The 14,812-nt window shown below is 48.5% G+C and overlaps 1 protein-coding gene across 17 annotated transcripts in view; it reads right to left on the bottom strand.

The window, feature by feature from the left end:
• The window catches only part of USP49 (ubiquitin specific peptidase 49), a 33,601-nt gene extending 19,779 nt beyond the window's left edge, over positions 1-13,822 (bottom strand). For 5 of the 17 annotated variants that reach the window (XM_068659889.1, XM_068659902.1, XM_068659887.1 and 2 more), the window contains exons 1-2: positions 13,433-13,521; positions 4,148-4,231 (exon numbers count right to left, since the gene is read on the bottom strand). The gene's annotated coding sequence lies outside the window, so the exon portion shown is untranslated. Of the gene's footprint in view, positions 1-4,147; positions 4,232-7,078; positions 7,476-8,749; positions 9,210-11,089; positions 11,499-11,571; positions 11,596-13,432; positions 13,522-13,626 lie in introns of those variants that run through there. The other 12 variants (XM_068659893.1, XM_068659899.1, XM_068659891.1 and 9 more) reach the window with 8 other exon arrangements.
• Between the last annotated feature and the right edge of the window lie 990 nt (positions 13,823-14,812).

The raw sequence follows: 14,812 nt of genomic DNA, 5'->3' as shown, positions 1-14,812 counted from the left end.
TAAGAGAGTGTTAAAATAAAACACATGACTTTGTTATATTCCTTTGTACCATTGTTACACGTTTGGAAACTGATTAAAGCCATCTGCGCAGATCTGTTGACATTTGCTACTTTCTTTTTCTAACTAAATGTCTGTGAAGTTAAAGAAAAAAAGTTTATGGATCAGGAAAGGCGCTGGATGCTTAGCCTTGGAAACTCGGTGCGCTTCCCATTTGTTCAAGGCTTGGCTCCAGAACAAATAAGAGCCCGGAATACCGGCACAAAAATCCTTCAGCTGCAATCTGGAAGTCATCTCTAAAAGACAGGTGGGAAGCTCAGACTGAATGATTCTTTCATTCATTTATCCCTCTCCCGGGAGTGGCAAGAGTGAAACACAGCAGCATTTCAGCAGTCCGCGGGGAATTGCTATCGCATTAAATAAAACACGCCTGCCTTTCTTGCGATTCTCGTTTTGTTTAAAAACACCGCAGGAAAAACATCCTGAGAGATTCTGGGGTTCCATCAGAACTAGGTATCCTACACAAATACGCAGCATTTCACCCCTGAAGTTTAAAAATCTTCGGTGCAAAAATCAAGAACCTTCCAGGCCCCCTGCCCCCAAACAATTTTCTCCAAACAACTTCAGAGTGGAACTTCTAGCCTGCTGCAAATACTCGAAAATGCAAATTAAGGAGTTATCAGAGAGAATATATAGCTAAAAATTGCATACAATTACTCAAAAACTTTATTCCTCTGATTATTTTAACCTACCCATTTGTGAGGAACCAATTATTCAACCAGATGTCTAATGAAAACATGTCATCTGAGCTGCTCGGGATTTGGGGAAAAAAACTCCCTGCTGAAGGCAGCCACGTTCCTCCGCCAGCAAAAGCCCTCCACGTGCTCACAGCAAAACTCCTACCCCATGCTCGGTTCCCAAAGCCTGTGGGAGCCAAGAAATGGCACCTTGCACACCGAAACATCGTGCAATTGGTATTTCTTTAGAGAAAAGGAAGAGCTCCGTGGCCCCATCACCTGGGCAGGTCTTGTCTGTCCTTCTGAAGTTGGGCACGGTCCACAGCTACCAGCTCGGGCAGCACAGCAGAAAACACTCCACAAGCTCTCCCTCCACTTCTTCTCCCAAGAGCCATCCACTTGGCAGAATGAGAACGGGTTTGGGTTTCTCCCTTTACTCCTCCAGTCCAAGCCCTGCTGGTTTCAGGCTTTCAGATTGCGCCTCCGAAGATTAACGGCAGCCCTAGAGATTTTTTTTTTTCAATTATACTGAAAGCATGTTTTATTAAAAATTGTCAGCTTTATATCCTACAGTGGCTGGCTTCTCTCTATCCAAGATGACACACTATCGAGTTAGTTACAGGCAAATTAACCCAACTGACAAAAAAAAAAAAAAAAAAAAAGAAGTAACGCTTGGAAAATTTACAGATGATTAGGTGTACGGGGTTTCTTTGAAAAGGCAAGCAAAGCAGTGAATTAAATAGCTACTGTGAATACATGAATAAACCACAACTTAAGAGACACGCAGACAAATAAGGGCTCTGACTAGCTGTGACAGGAGCCTTCAGCTGTGACAGCAAAAGCAGTCGCTGCTCTCACCTCCCTCCTGTCCTGGCTGCGATCACCACGAGCAGGATGGGCGCTCGCCCCGAGCTGCAAACCCCACGGATTTTATTTCTCTGGAGCATCAGCTGCAAGGGCAGCAGCTCAGCAACCTCCCAGAGCCCTGAAAAAGAACTCCTCCATCCGAATCCCAAGTTTCTGGAGTTCTGGAAGCTCTCACATCCCCGTCTGGGAGGTGGCCAGTGTCCCACACGTGCTGCCATGAGCCCGGAGGATTTTGTGCAAAAGACACCGCGTGCCCAGCACACGGCACCACGCATGCAGCCCTGCTCCAGTTCGAAGCTGTAACCACAAGGGAGCTCGACTAAAACAGGACTTCACTGCCAAATTCCATGGAAAGTTCTGCTTAGTCCTTTAAGTTAATTATAACTATGTCAATGTTAAACTGCTGCTGCGAGCGCACGCGTTGCTGCGGGCTCAAATCCAGAATCTGGGGATTCATCGCCTTGGGGAAGCTCAGCCATCCTCCCTAGGAAGTTCCTGTAGTTTTAGGGGGATACCTGACCAGGATGACACCTCTTGGCTCGCATTTCCATCAGCTGGTGGATGTGAGCGTCCCAAAACTTCCAAACCAGAGGCATTAAGGTCCCAGTCCCACAGCACACTGGATATTAAACCCATCCCACACCAGGCAGCGGCAGAACCCACCCATTCTGGACACATTTACCCCAAATACAGCTCCCCAACAGACCACACCTGTAGAAAATGTTAACATTTACAGGTTCTATCTAACCACCAAGCATCACAGAAATTGTTAAAGCTGCGTTCAATCCAGTGCTCAGAGCTTCCCTGGGAAAGGAGCAGCGATGGGAAAACATTTTCTTTTTCCCATAAAACGCTGGAATTTTGAGTACTCCAGGAAAAGTTTTAATGTCCCACAGGCTGTTTTAAACATGACTGGCATTCTAAAATCTATGGCCTCATATAAACTGAAATTTTCTGTGAACAAGCTGATGAAGCCTGAACAGAAAGTACAAAGCCCCCCAGCCCCTGCTCCTAAAGCAAGGCAATGCCTGGAGTCTACAGGAACCTCCCCCTGCCTTTTTTGCTTGCTGTGCTTGCTGAGCTGCTTTGGACATCCCAGCCCAACCACCGTTTCTGCAGATAGAAACTTCCTTTACCAGAAAGGCTCGAACCAGAAAGTTAGAAAAAGACCAAACTGCTTTTCTGGGGCTAGAAGAAATTTACAGCTAAACCAGAAGAACGCACGCTGCCTGTGTCCTCGAAGAGCAATCGCTCCCATTTTACACAGGCCAACAAATAGTTTCAAATGTGCATGTGTCTTCTATCTACATTCCTTCCTGATGAAGATTCTCTTAAACTGGAGACAGCTCAGCATCCACTAGGGATATATCTGGCAGTTTATGGTTTGAAAATAATCACAAAAGGGCGAAGGCAAGGCGAGTTTCTTCAGCTCGCAAAGCGTTTTAATACAGCCCTCCTCAGAAACTCGCCAATTTGCACAGCTATTCAAATTCCCCAGCCATACAAGTTGAAGCTTGGAAGTTTTTAAAAATTAAAATATTTTAAGGATGAATATTTAAGTGGAAATATTAAAAAGATGAAAAATGAATATTCTTATTAAGCCAAACCCACGCCGTTTCTTGTCCAAGTACAAGAGATGAATAAAAAGAATGATCACCTTTTGAACCTAGATTTAAGATAGTAATTTATTCTTTGGGGTCACCTTAAAATGAACAGGAAAAAAGGATCCAGGTCCTACAGCTCTCTGAAACTATGGGAACTTGCTACAGAATGGCTGCGGATGTTAAAAAGCATTATTAAAATGCTGTATACTTCTTAGTTCATGGTGTTCTGGAAGTTAATGTTTCTACATTTATTGCAACACATTAAACCCCCCCTCCCTTTTCTTTCCATGGGCTCCTGAGGTTTTATTTTTGGTTTGGCTTTTTGAAGTGTTAATAAGCTGGGAAACACGATACAGATACACTGTATAAAAGAGGCACTCTGCATTAAAACAATTCACGATGTTTCCTTTAGTCCTAGTGAAACAGTCAAAAAGGGAAAGAGTCAGCTCAGCCCTTCCACTGGTAGTTACATCTGTATAAGCCTGAAGCAATTACAGCAAATACATACAATTTGAATTATCAGAATAAAACATGAAAAAAATGTTTTGCATTAGAACAGTCTGCAAGGAGATGCTAACTGCCCAATATAAAATAATAATTTCACTTTATGAGTCAAGCAAGCAGCTTTATAGAATCCATGAATTCACAATGAATTCTATTTCCATAATTGTGACAACATCAGAGTGGCATGCCACGGGGTTTTAAAGTTTGGTACGTGTTTGCCCCTGAACATCACTCATGAAAAAAGCCCTCTCTCTCTGCCAGAGCAGACAATACCAGAGCTGTAATGGGCGTAAAGTCAGCGGTGCTGAAGCCAAGCGAACAGAGCTACACCCATTTTCACTATTTGGAAATCCAGGCGACAGTTTGTACTCCCCACCGGCCCCAAAGTGGCAGGATTCGTACCCAAAGCGATGCCTTTTTGTTTCCTTTCTCACTTACCACTGACCAATTCGGCAAGTATTCAAGTTTAGCGAGGCGGCTGGGATGGATGGAGTACGTGCTGACGTATTCCCGGGTCAGGACCTGTGCACAAGTGAACAAGGCAGATTAAGAATAATTAACAAGGCACAAGTTAAACAAAACGAGCCATGTTAGATTTCAGCGTGGCCTAACAAAGCAGGAAGAGAGGAGATAAAGAGCCATTCTCTCGCGTCCCCACTTACCCTACCTTATCATTCCTTCTAATCACGGCCTGCTGTGATGCAGCCAAAAAGCTGATTTTTCATCAGAATGCAGACAGCATTTACTTCTTTTGACCATAATCCTTAAACACTGTTTTTCATATTCAGTATACACCGCATTCATCACCAATTCCCACATAAACAAAGCATTCAGAGTTGAGGCTGACAGCAATAGTTCAGGCATCAGATATTAAAAACACTTCACAACCACCCTCGACCTTTTCGAGCGAGAATTCCACCCAGTTCCCAGCCACCTTCACAACACCACCACCAAAATTAAATGCAATTCCCCACCGCCTGCAAAGAGCTCCTTTAGCAAGGTCAGAGCTTACGTTTTGACCTGGAGTGCCTTGCTCCGTCCCCCCGATCTTTTGCAAAAAACTGCTAATTGCTTCCTGCCGTTGCAGCAAAACGCACGCGATTTTAACAACCCAAACCCAACCCAACCCCTTCCATCTCACAGGTACGAGGCGAAGTTTTATAGCTCCAGCACGTCAAGAGAATTCTCCTGGCACCGCTCGCACACAAAACCGATGGCTGCAGCAGAGATCAATTTAACAGCCCTCGTATTCAGAAGCAGGCTAACAGTCTCTTCGAGAATCTCTTTGTGATAGACACAAAGACGGATTATAGCAGGGAGTGAATACTTGGTAAGTTATGGGTAGTCCTCCGCTGCTCTTCCTCCCCCATTTCAATTCATATTCATCTTGGCAAAATCTTCGGCAGACTATTAACTAATCTAAAACAACATCGCAGCTGATACAACACATAAAGCAATCAGTCAAACGAACATGTCAGTGCCATCTACTGAAGCAATAAAGCACAAGACAACCCCAGCAGGCTGGGGCTTATTATCTCCCCAGCCATAATGAATAGGCAAATAGTATTAAATATCAGTACTGCAGCCCACGGGCGCGTTTCGCTGTGTTTTAAGCCCAAAAGGTGTCCTCGATGTGGCTGAAGAGCGGAGGTTAAAACAAGACAAAAATAACGAAGGGTTCCCACACCTCTCTCCATCATTTCCTCTGCCTCCACTCGCCAATCAACTACTATTAAGTCTTGGAAAACCCAGTGAGCGAAAGGGAACAGCAGCTCGAAAATTGGCTATGGATTTTAAGGAATGCTGTTCACTGGGAAGCGGAGTAAATCTTAGCGACCGATTGATCCAAAGGCAACGACTTGAGCTCGTTTTTCATTTGCCTAAGCAACAAATTAGGGCCGGGATGCTCACTAAGCACCAGCACCCACGTGCAGGGTGCAGGGCAGGGGAGGTGCTGCTGCCCCTCGCCTCCAGAAGCTGCCGACCTGACCAAGCCTCGACCCAAGGTCTCCTCCGTTTTCGTGTCAACAAAGAATCGGGGAGATTTGCACGGCCTCAGCCGATGAGCCTGGAAAAATCTATCCAGGCAGCGTGCCCCTTCCTAGGTGTGCAAAAGGAGACGGAGAGGAACCAACAAAATGAAGAAATAAATGGTTTTTCTCTCATTTTTCCACACATCCAGCCCACCAGCAAGCACACAAGTTCTGAGCCTCTCTTTCCTGGTAGATACGGAAACGTTTCACTTTTTTCCCCCCTCCTCAAGGAATTATTCCTGATTTGCCAGGTTATGAAGCTTGTTCTGGCTGCAATCCTCTCCTGGAAGTCGCAGGCAGCGTGTAAGGGGTGATGCCATTGTCCCCCCCGCAGCACGCCGAGCGAGCAGAACAAGGTAGGAAGCGGGAACCTGCTTTGGGAAATATCAGACTGTTAATCTTCCCTAAGAATTGAAGATCCGCCAAGGCCCAATTCGACAGCATCTGTTATTTTAATAAATTATCGTACTGAAAGGTCAGGGTTCGTCACATCAATTTGTCTTGAGATGAAACAACAAAAGGACAAGAGGAAAAGGAAAGCGGGAGAGGTGAGCTAGGTTCTGATGTCACAGTCCTACGTCCCAAAAAGCTGTTCCTAAAACCCTCCCGTTTTATAACAAGCAGGAAATGATTTTTCTTATTCAAGGATTCATTCATTTCTAGCATCCAAAATGACAGGTCTGGGAGCCACGCTACCAAACCCCCCTGAAAAGTTGAGAGAAAGCACGGCACAAAATTCAAGCAGAATTTTTCAGCCCATCTTCGCAAACCACTAGTTCATGTCACCTCTGTCACGACTATTCCTTTCTCCCAAAATAAAGTCACGATTGTGAGGAGGATCCTCATCGCCGCTCCCATTCAGGTGAATTAACTATTCTTAGTTAAATAGATTTGCTTCCAGTCTTAGTCTGATGACAGATTAACTCGTGGCTGGTAGGATTACGGACTTACCTCTGGAACTAAATCACTTTTGGATCTGAGTTATAGCTATTAGTTCTTTAAAGCTTAGCTGAACAGCTTTTAGTACCTCCTTTGTATTTTGGAAAGAATGATTAAACATCATTAAACCCGAGCTAAGGGCTCTTTCTCACAACTCCAGCGAATAAACAGTTAGCTGATTCAACTATTTCTTTTGTGCTTTTGCTTTTAAAAGAACAGCAGAGCTCTACATGTTTTGTTTTTTGTTTTTTTTTCCCCCCAGAATAATTAATACTATTGTAAGTCTAGAATACTTCTCCCAAAAATTAAAACAGATTTTCCCTGTTTGTGTGTTTTTTGAGCTCAGAAAAAAACAAAAAACTTTGTTCTCCTCAGGGAAAGAGCTATCCAGACCAACCTGCTCCTTTGTACTCAGCACGATGCTTTTGTTCCCTCCACGTTTACTCCTCTAGCTGCAGGAGCCACGGCCAATTCTACGGAGACCGGGAGCGAGGCACTCGCATACAGCAACAAGCTAATGACTCCTCTCTACCGAAGGAATCAAGCACGTATTGAAGCAGGGCTTATTTTCATGTGAAATACTCCAAATGCGACAACTCAGATTTCCATGCCACCAGCAAACGGTTTCACTACACACCAACAACACAGGGCAGAAGAAACAACTGAGCCAACATCTAAACAGGGTTTTGCTTTCAGCTTCCTCGTCCTCCTGACGTTCCCTCCAGCAACATCTGTAAGGAAGGCGAGGAGCAGCCTCCCCGTACTTTTGTTTCCTGGCAGAGGGTGGAGATATTTAGCCATCAGTCCCTTGGTTTAATTAGAACAGGAGCCAGCTTGGTTCAACGAGCTGCCTGAACTCATCGCTTTTGCCTTCTACACTTCCAGGACAGGAGATTTAGATGGGACAGGGAGGAGAGAAAAAGTTTCCCCGAAGAACCAAGAAGAAATCAACCCTGTGACTACTACAGAAGGTCACTGGGTGAAAAACCTGGAGGCATCGCTCCTCCAGGAGCGTGATGCCATAATTATATGGTCTCGTTACACCCCGACGAGCTACAGACACCAGATCACCTTGGGCTCCCTGCCCCAACAGCCAAGCGCTGATCTACAACCCGACAGATGACGGGGTTTTCTTTTTGTCGAACCGAAACTTGGCTTGTCTGTTGGTTAATTCATCATGAAGCACCCGCCTGGCTCACGCTAAAGCAGCCACGATCTCGGAGTTAGGACGTCTCATTTGTCACTGTTCATTACTGAGTAGAGCAAAAAAACAAAAACCACAAAACAACCCAAAAACACAACCCTAAGCACCCAAAGGCAGAGAGTGCCACCCTGCTCTAGCAGCATATCTATAGACACAAAAACACAGCCCTGCAGTCTGCTTCAAACAATTCTTAACCCTCTTCCTCCACCCACCAACTATTGCCAACTATAAAAAAACACAGCGAAGAGAAACGCAAATCCTAATTAGTCAAAAAAGCCATTAGCTCCTCATTTGACTGAGTTATACGGATCCGCACGCAGAGGGGAAAAAGGCGTTCATGACAAATTGCTTTTGCTGAAGTGCAATGTATGAAAAAATTATCTGTTCTGATAGACTACAGTTCAATATTTATGCAGATAATGCTCGAGCTAGAAGTCAGCCACAAATCTATGTAATTTTCTTAATACACAAGGCACTCGTTATTCAGCTGGAACACATTTAACATACGACGTAATGTGAAATCCTAAACTACCTAAAACGAGTTGGTAAAGTTGGATTCAGCACCAGGCAGGAGACGAGCCTGGTCCCATCACACCAAAAGAATGGAAGGGTTTAATCTAAAATACGGTTTTGCTATTTGAATAAGAGGAAAGCACATTTGTCATCAACTTATTGGAACGGAACCAAGCTTAGAGCCACTGATCCCTTGCAGGAAACTGGGGAACAAAGCAGGAGCAGCACAGAAACAGAAGCCAGCACCGACTGCCCTCCTTAAGATACTCTTTTAGTATTTCAAGCTAAAAGCTACTTATCGCTTCATCTGCATATCCACCTAGACAGGCTGCAAAGATCCCTCTTCCCTACCATTTTTATTGAAAGTTCAAAACCTTGAATTGTCTTCGGAGGCTTTTCATAGCATGAGAGAGAGACCGAATGTAATTATAGGACAGTATTTCTTAATCAAATCTAAGCCGCCCACTGAAAGCGAATGGGAAAATATGGTTGCAAGGCAATGCTTCTCAATCAAGTGGACGGATTTGCCTTTCAAAGCGAATAAGGGAACGTAGCTGTGGTCACCATTTCTTAATCAGCTCAGCTGATGTCCTATAGAAGGTCTCAATGGAGGAACACAGCTGTGGCCCATAACTCTTGACTTGATCTTCCATGGTTTGACTGAAAGGGCTGAAAAGGACATAAATGCACTAAAGCTTTTCTCCATTAAATTGGGTCTTTCAAAACCGCCGCTGGGTTCACCCGGAGGGAAAAAAGACAAAGTTTATTTTTCAGTACACTTGGTGAGGGGTTGAGCGTAAAAGTTTTTTGTGATATATATACACTGCACACTGAGGTGTACCCTAATAGATCAAACTTGCTTTTAAAGGCAGAGATAGAGCATGGTATTTAGTAACTCCAGTCTTCTGCAGGGATTCCTGTGTCTGAAGATGTGTTGTTTTTTTTTTTGGCTAAAGCACCCTTCTGCATTCCAGTTAGGAAAGGTACAAAACAGGAGACAAAAAATCTCCTTAGTCAGATTTTTTTTTAAGAGTACATTTCTCACGAATGACACGTTACAAAAGATACATTTCAAATGCACTCCCAGTACCTCTGGGCTGTCAGATCCACATATTTCAATTTTCTTCCTCATTTGAAAAGGCGGCTGAATTACCCAGCCAAACGTTCGTATGCAGCGGGGGGAGGAAAGAGCTGCTGTCTTTCGAATCCCTGCCTACGTTTTCTTCTGCTTTCTCAGTAAAGTTCTTAAAAGACAGAATTCTCAGTGAATTACACGATAACTACCCAATTAGGGGAAGCTAGCTAGCGAGCCTCCTTTAAAATCTCTTTTACACTCCAGCTGCGCCCCAACGAGTTTGCCATTTTCTCGGAGATTTCATCCCCATCTTTGTACCGTGTTGGAGGCGCAATAGTTAATGTAAGCTCATTACCATCATGCAACAGAAAGCTAATTAACACTTAGCACAAAGCAGCCAAGTTTACTTTGTTTCTACCTATCTGAAGGCCGCTCAAAGTAATAAATCACTTCTCAACACTGGAGCAAGAAGTCGAGGGGATATCCTGCAAAAACAGCCCGAAGTAGGGTAACAGATTTGCATTTTCTGTGATATTCTGCGATATAAATTATTGCAGATATCCTGACTAGCTCTAGACCATCTAGGAATTACCTCCCTATGACGCTGGCAAAGGACGGCGTCACCACACCTGTGTTTATGTGCTCTCTCTCCCCTCACTCCCTCGTCAAGGTGTTTTGTTCCAGCGCCGTGCTAGAGCTGCCCTGGAGATCTGAAGCCCACCGCAGGACGCAGCCTGCGTGCTGGGGTTGTAATTCCACGGCTTGCAAGCTACGTACGATTCAACAGCCTCGCCCGAGCCCCCTTTGATCTCAACTCTAATAAAAAGAAAAGTGGAGAGCATTAGCCTTGGCACGCTTAAAAATATGAGCAAGCAACCAAGACGTTCTCATCTAGAAATTAGATTTTACAAATCTATTGGCTTCTGGTAAAGAAATCTGTTGGATTTGCTTATTGCAGCTCACGCTGTCCCGAGCAGTAATTCGTTCAGGGTTTCACACCGGTGAGGATGGTCGTCCAGTCCCTGACACTGGTGAGCACAGCGGGGGCTTCTTTCTGTCCAGCATGCCGAAAGCAAGCAGCCTGTTCGCTGCGGTTAAGGGTTTGGGGAAGGTGAAGTGTTTCTCCACAGAGCAATTAACGCCAGGCTGCTGAGACGAGAACGTCTCCGAAGGTTTCATTCCCCACAGGGGAAAAAAAAAAATAAATTAAAACAACAACCAAAAGCCTTGATGAAATATTCAAGACGAAAACCACAAAGGTTGTTGCAGTAAAAGTTTTGCACTTTGTGTCTCAACCACTAGAGAGGATTCTTGCACCGAATTTGCTCTCGGCATTGAAGCATCAGGTGGACAGTCTTTCCCAGCACGTCAGAGAACACAGCTCAGAGCGAGCCATTGCTGCAGAGCTAATAAATCTTCCTTTTCTCCCACTTGATCTGAATTACTGTATGAAGTTACCGGCAAAGTTTTCAAGCAAACGAGCTTCGTACCTCTCTGTTTCTAACAACTTTAGGAGAAAAACCTCAGTTTTGCTTTGACTCAGAGCTGAGGTCAGCTTCAGAAACCTTTTTACACTTCTGCAAATCAAAAACGGGTGTGAAAGAATTCACACGTACCTTGTAAGAGAGCAGCTGGATTTTGAAGCATTTCCACTTCCTAGTGTAAATCTAGCAGCTAACATCTTCTACTGGCCGAGGACTGAGCTAAGTTTTGCTTTGTGAGTCCTAGCACAAGTCCTAAGAAATTTCAGGAGAGCGATAGCTAACAAGAGGGAGAAAAAAAAGTTAAAATAAGGTCTTAAAATGTGTAGTCCTTACGCTACTTTCAGCGCTGGGCAAAGTACTCCTTGTGGCTCACTCTTAGGTGCTGCGAACCAAACAATGATTTGAAGGAAACTAGGAACCAGTAAGCGCAGTCAGCACTGAGGAAAACAAACTGGAAGGTCTGAGGTGGAGCAGAGGAGACACAAACAAGCAAACGAAAGCTCTGAGGAGCCTCAAGGAACCCCCTGGCTGCTCCTCGGAGCTCACCGGGCCACACAGCCAGCAGCCCAGGCGGCGTTTGGCTTCGCAAGCCACGGCACACGAGGCTCATTCACCTTTCCTCCATCCTCAGGGGCCTCCAGCACGTCTCGTCAGCTGCAAAACCCAAACCTCCTCAGCAGCTGCGGCCACAGGTTCTTCAGCAGCAGCCCCCGGACACACGGCAGCTAAAATCAAGCCCCGATTTTAACTCGCTGGTGGTCATTCCTCCCTGCAAACCGTCGCGTGTGTGCGCCTATTGCTAAGCATTGTTCCTGAAGAAAACACAAAACAAAATTCTTCGTGACAAATCCGACTTGCGCAAGGCCCGAGGACTGTTCCAGAGCTGAGAAGCTGCCAATTTCCAACCACCCTTCTCACTTCGAACTCGCTCCTATTAATCGGAAAAGCGACGAGGGGCAGAACAAACCCGCGTTTGCAGCTCGCAGCGTGGTGTACGAAAGCGTGCTGGGCTCGGGAATATCAAACCCCGCTCACAACTTCCAAATATTTGCACCTCTCCTGTTCTCAGAGCAATTAAAACCACCACCAAATGCTTTTGTTTCCCCCAGCCATCCCCAACCCGTGCTCACCCCCCTCCAGACCCCGCGGTCGCTTTGCCTCCATTCCTCCAGGAGCCCCTCGGGGCTCGCAGCCCCCTCTCCCCCTCCACACACCCCCTTTTAGGGTCCAGCCTTCCCCCTTTTAATCCCGCCACCCCTTTTTTTAATCCCATCCCTATTTTTTCAGCTCGGCCCAGGAGCGGCTGCCACTAGCTGGGGTGCAGTCAGGGCTCCACGAGAGTCTCCTCCGTAAAAAAGGAGCAAATCCCGCAAGATTTGACACCAAAAAAGAGCTCGAAGGAGCGCTCGTTGCAAATCCGAGCTCCGAAGGAATTTTTTGGCTCGTCCCAAAATAATGGGGTGCCCTCCTGGCGTCTCTCCCCCCACCCGAGGTGCAGCCAGGGATGTTCAACCTCGGGTGGGCTCATCCCGGGCACCCCACAGCTCCTCTACTTCAGGGGGGGCTCTGCAGCTGCCCCCCGGCCCCAAATAGCATGAAATGGCCCCAAATGGCATGAAATAGCCCCAAACCGTGATAAAATGGGGCTTTGGGAGCTGTGGGGTCACAGCAGGGGGGTCGCTCTTACCTCTGCTCTTTCTCCCTGTGGGGGGGCACGAGCAGGGTCTGATTGGGGGGGGGGGGGGCGCACAGAAAATCGCAGTTTTTCAGCCAAACACCCATTCTTGCCCATTTTCCCCATTCCCCCCCCGACTCCTGGCTTCCCAAGGGACTCTTCAAGCCCGCCCCCCCAACCCCTTTTTTCTCCCCCCCGGGGGGGCTCCCCCTCGCAGACAAAGACGGCGGCGCTGCCCCCCTCAGCCCCCCCCCCAGCAGGTTGGGGAACCCCCCCCCAAAATATTCGGGTGTCCCCATGCGGGGGGGGGGGGGCACAGGCACCCCCTCACCCCTTTCTCCACACATTTCCCCCCCCAGCTCCCTTCACAACACCCCCAAGACCCCCCCACGTAGCCCCCTCCATTTCAGGACCCCCCCCATTGGAAGGAGGGGGGGGGTCAGGAGCTCCTCACAGCTGCCCCCCCTAAAAAAGACCCTCCCCAAAAAGCCCCCCCAACCAAAAAAAGCCCCCCCCATACGCCCCCTCCCCTCCAACACCCCCCCATCAGAAGGGGGGGGGGGCCACGAACTCCCCTCACCCCCTTCCCCTCACAGCTCCCCCCCCCACCCCAAAATCCCCCCCAAAATGCCCCCCAAAACCCCCCCACTCCCCTTTCAAGACCCCCCCATTACAAAGGGGGTGGACTCAGGACCCCCCCCACCCCTCCCCGGACCCGAACCAAGCCCCCCAGGGGGGGACCTTTCCCCCTTCCCCCCCCCCCCTCAGGGGGGGTCTCGCCCCCCCCCCCCTTTATTTACCGCCATCATCAGCACGCGCGAGCTGTCACCCAGCGCGAGACACCCCGACCGCCGCCGGCCACGCCCCCTCCCCGCCCATTGGCCGCCCGCCCCGCCCGCCCCGCCCCGCCCCGCGCTGCCATTGGCTAGCGGGCACGCCACACACCGCGCTCTGCCCCTCTCTCTCCCCCTCCCTCCTTCCCTTCCCTATTCACCACCGCCGCGTACGCCGCTTCCGTAAGAGCCTTAGCGCCGTAGGGAGGGCTAACGGCGCGGCCGGACGCTGTTTGCGTAGCCCGCGGGGTGTTGTGGCGGGGCTTACGCGGGTTGCGTAGCCGCTAGGGAGAGCCCTTCAATGGCTTACGGTGGCGTAGCGGGAGGGCAGCGTTAAGGGGCGGGGAGCGCCTAGGCCCGGCCCCGGGCGGTGACGTAGCGGGCTTTGTGAATCGCGGGCTGCAGTTTGGTTGAGGCGCGCGAGGGTAAATAAGGATGTGCCGCAGACAAAGGGGCTCTTAAAGGGGCAGCGCGGTGTGTGTGTGTGTGGGGGGGTGATTGGGGTAATAACCCTGAGGTGATTGGGGGGGGACAAGGGGGTGTCCCCTGACGAGCTCCAGGGGTTGCCATGGCTCCTGAGGTGATTGGGGGGGCACAAGAGGGTGCCCCCCAGTGGGATCTAGGGGCTGACAGGGTCCTGAGGTGATGGGGGGGCTCTGGGGGGTCTTCCCCCTCAGGGACAGGGGGTGAGGCAGCACAGAAGGACCACAGAAAGCACTGTTGTCACCCAGAAAGCACTGTTGTCACAATAAAGCACTGTTGTCACACACACTTGTCCCACAGACCCTGTTGTCCCACATGTTGTCCCAACAAGCCACGCTGGCCCTACCCCGAGGTCACCCAGAGGCCCCCAAAACGCACACTCTGTCCCCAAAGGAATGGTGACCTGGTTTATCAGGGACACCAGCACTGAAGCCAGGAGCACAAACTGTCCCCAGCAGGAGACGGCCACACTTCGGTGTCACCCACAGGCACAACTCACTTTTTTTTGGAGCCTGCAGGTCACCCCTAGGGTCTGAGGGCAGCACCGAGCTGGGACAAGGCTACAGGCGAGGGGTCCTGGAGGTGGCCCTGAGGGTAGGAACCCGCAGGTCAGCGGTGTCACAGTGCCACCATTGTCCCAGGGAACGCCTGAGGCACGTCACAAGAAATGCGTGCAGCAGCTGCTGCAACAGGCTTTTGGCTGCAAGAACACCTAACCCCTGCCAAGGCATGGCAACAGGAGGACGCTGCTCCTTCTTGTGTGCTAAGATCAGGATGACAGTCCAGAAAAAAATGAAACGCAATTAATTCCTTTGCATGGAGACAAAGCATTCTCCCCAAACCCAGTTGGTGTTGAGGCAAAGC

Source organism: Anas acuta, chromosome 24 (assembly GCF_963932015.1).
Source record: "Anas acuta chromosome 24, bAnaAcu1.1, whole genome shotgun sequence".
Classification (NCBI taxonomy): Eukaryota; Metazoa; Chordata; class Aves; order Anseriformes; family Anatidae; genus Anas; species Anas acuta.
Note: the sequence above shows the minus strand (reverse complement) of the source record. Positions and strands in the feature narration are given on the sequence as shown.